Raw genomic sequence first — 3,869 nt, forward strand, 5'->3', positions numbered from 1 at the left:
TGAGGCAGGTGGAAAGCTCAGGAAATGAGGAGTCAGTGTTGACATGAAGGCCCCAGTCCTGAGAGGCTGAGAACACTGGCACAGATGTCCAAAATGGACACATCAGCAGAGTAGCTTGGTTTAGGCAAGGCAGTGGGGAAAACCCTGAATTTAAAGTGATGGAGGGACACCCAACTGTGTCTGATTTTCTTTTTTTTTTTTTAAGATTTTATTTATTTATTTGAGAGAGAGAGAGAGAGCACGCACAAGTAGGGGGAGTGGCAGAGAGAGAGAGAGGGAGAAGCGGGCTTCCCGCGGAGCAGGGAGCCCGATGCGGGGCTCAATCCCAGGACCCTGGGATCATGACCTGAGCCGAAGGCAGATGCTCAATGACTGAGCCACCCAGGCGCCCCTAATTTTCAAGTCAAAAGAGAACTTCAAGCCCTTGATAGAGAGGCCTAGCATTCGGGTTCACACATCTCTGGGTCAGAGGCAGTACCTGTCCTCCCTGAGCAAAGGAGCACTTCCTGTGCCCGAGCCCGGGCTGGCTGCACCTGTGAGCCTGCACGTGCCACATCACAGTGCCCATGTGCTATTGACATGGGAGGATTGTGAGGGGTCATCAGCCCTTCCTTGTGTGTATACCTCCACGCCCCGCCCCCAGACTGTAGTCCCCCACGCAGAGGTCACAGAACATGCGAAAAAGTCCTGTCTGGCTCCACAGCTTCAGTCTCTGAAAGCCTCTCAAAGCTCCTCTAGCTGCACCCCCTTGGGGTTGAGAAGCAGTCGTCGGCCTCTCACTCACCCCTGTGATCTGCTCTTCTGCACACCTTACCCACCTCTCTCAGCTTCAGCGTGAGCCTGGTGCTTTCGGAAGATGTGGGCACCGGGCAGGTTGCACCCTTCTGAAAACAGCCCAACTTTAGGGCAGCCATAGGTCGGGTATCAAAAACTGAAAGTCAACGTCATGCCAAGAGTAAAAATGAAGGTTCGTATCAATTGCAGTGAAGAGAGGGGCTGAGAGAAATTTGACACACAGAAGAGGAGAAGGCACAGATTGGAGGGATGTGGTTAAAGCCAAGGAATGCTGGCAGCCGCCAGAAGCTGGAAGTGGTGAGAAACCAGTCCTCCCCCTAGAGCCTCCACAGAGAGTGTGGCTCGGCTGACACCTTGACTTTGGCCAGGCTGAGGCTGAATTCAGACTTCTGGCCTCCGGAAGCATGAAGGGCTAAATTCCTGCCGCTGAAGCCACTGTGCTTGTGATCATTCGTGACAGCAGGCTGCTGACAGTCTGGAACACCAAGGGATGTGAAAACGCCTACTGTAATAAATGGTACATAATAGACACTCAATGAATATTTGCTTCTTGCTTGCATGCCTTTCTCCGCCCCTTCCTGCCTTCCTTCATGTGCCTTCTATTTTTCTCACCCTCCTTTTAAAAAATGTCCAGTCTGAAAGGTATAGAGAAAGAGCACAGGCTTTGGAGCCTTAGCTCTAATTCCACGACCACTCATTAGCTGAACGTGGGCTGGTCATGTCACCTCCCTCAGTTTTCACACCTGCAAAATGGGCTGTCACCACTTACTCTGCAGGGTTCTTGTGAAAAGCAAAGGAGATAACACACATCAATCTTCATACAGTTTGTTTGCATCAGGTACCCATTTATCTTGCCGAGTCAACTTTCCATTTGGGGGGGAAAAAGAAAACGAAAGAAAGGTAATAGCAAAAAATAACTATTTAAGTCATGCGGGGAATTAAGTCTGATGTTTTTCTCCACAGTCATCTGCCACAGGGAGAGTAGGAGATGAAGGATATGAAGCTACTCTTTCCCCTGTGGTCTCTGGCCTCAGGTGCTTTGCGAAGTGCTTGTTCGGAGTGCAAGTCCAACTTTTAAAGACAAATTTTTTTAATAGAACATGGTCCCTAAACACAAGCCCACCTCTTCATTTGGTGCCTCAACCAAAAACAGCAATATGATCCAACATAAAGGGGAAGATCATCTGAATGCATGCCGGTCTCCAACATGGTGCCTTTGGATGGGGTTTTCGCCAATAATTTTAAGCACGCATGGTGTGCACCTTAAAGCTGACTTCAGGACGCGGACCCAGGTAAGATGTGACTCCACGGTACTGATGGTCATTATCCTCTCACAAGACTGCGCACTGGGCTTGCCACCCCTTTCCTTCCATTGCTCCACTGAACCAACCCCCACTGAGCTCAAATACACGCCAGAGGCTACTGGACTCCAGCAACACAACACTGTCGTTCTAGAAGAGTTATCCTACTTGTATCTTACCCGTACTACATAATTTTCATGCAGAGTTGCAAAGAAGCCATCAAGAGGCATAAAGAGTCTCAAAAATTGGGGAAATGTAGCAAGCACTAAAAATTCATGAGACTCACCAAATACCAAGTTAGTGCTCCTTGCCCTCAACCAATCTCTCAGCAAAGACATACATATTTATGAAAGGTTGGTCTTCCTACAGCATCTCCCACTTCCAAAGTGATTCTTTAAATTGTGGCAGAATTCATTGCTAAACAACTACGTCTGCATTCGATAGCTTTGAGGGAGGTTATAACACAGATAAGCAGCTCTATTGGAGTCATAACAGCAAAAACCTAGTCACACCACTGGGGGGCGGGGGGAGGAAACCCTGAAATTTACCCTACCCACTTTAAAAAGGGAGTCTCTCAGGGAAAGGGGGGGGGGGAGAATGGTCTCTGGCTTCCTTAAATATCTCCCTGTATTTAATTTCACTGAAAACCACGCTTCTGGCCCCACTGTGCTTGCAACCCTTCTCATTACCCCCAGCAATTTACATTGCATCTTTTTTGAACTCTGGATTCCCGGACAGAGTTGAGTGTGGTGGGGCAAATTAGTGAATCATAAAAATTAGAACTGGAAAAGGTCTCTGGTGTCACAGGGTTACCCTCTGCCAATTCTAGACGGTTCTCTGTGGTTTATTCCTGAGTGCTTTGTTCAAACTGCTTTTAAGTTCACAATACATCCCACAGGGAGGGGGGGAGAAAGAACAACAGCAACAAAAATGTCTCTTGCCCATCCATTTCCCTCACCAGCCCAACCCAGGAGAGAGAGAAGCCTGGGGCCACTGGGAAAGGAGGAATGAATCATGGGATATGAGGGCTGGAAGGCCCTTCAGAGGGCATCTAGGCCAACATCAAATTGCACAAATAAGGAAAATGAAGTTCAGGGAGTGTAATGTGCAAGCCCACAAGGATTATGTGAGGGCCATGACAAAAAAGGCAGGACCTGGCACATCAAAAGTACTCAACAAATATTGGTTCTATTTCTTTCTTCAGATCATCTTCCACCTTATATTAGAGTTTGTGGTGGACACACATTAAAATGTGCTTTGTGAACTCCTTGGGGGTGGGCCCTCCATTTTATTTATTTTTATATCCCCACAGTGCCTAGATCAGGGCCTCGTACACAGAGGATGGCTCAGTTAGTGCTGGTCATGTTGAATTAACTTACTATAAAAATGGTCTTTCTTCCTTATACAAATCTCACTAGCTTGTGCCTGTGTGTGTCCCTGCCCACACCTTCCAGACCTTGGAACAACGGGTGTAACACTACAGGAAGGTGGGTTTAGGGTCAACGTGAGCAGAGCTCTCTATGGATTACACCAGAAATGGACAGGACTGCTGTGGGAGGCTGTCGGGCAAAGCTAGAAACTGGGCAGAGACATAAATGAGGGGATGCAGGCATCCGATTTAGGTTTAGAGTGTTGACCTCTGAGGTCCCGCCCCACCTTCAAGCTTTTAGACTCTATGATATAAAAGAGCTTTATTTCCAAATGCACATAAGGTTTCAACTAGTTGAATCCCTTAAAAGTCAAAACTCTCTCAAGACAGATCCCCATAGTCTC

The sequence above is a fragment of the Phoca vitulina genome, unplaced genomic scaffold (genome assembly GCF_004348235.1).
Source record: "Phoca vitulina isolate PV1807 unplaced genomic scaffold, GSC_HSeal_1.0 scaffold11, whole genome shotgun sequence".
NCBI lineage: Eukaryota > Metazoa > Chordata > Mammalia > Carnivora > Phocidae > Phoca > Phoca vitulina.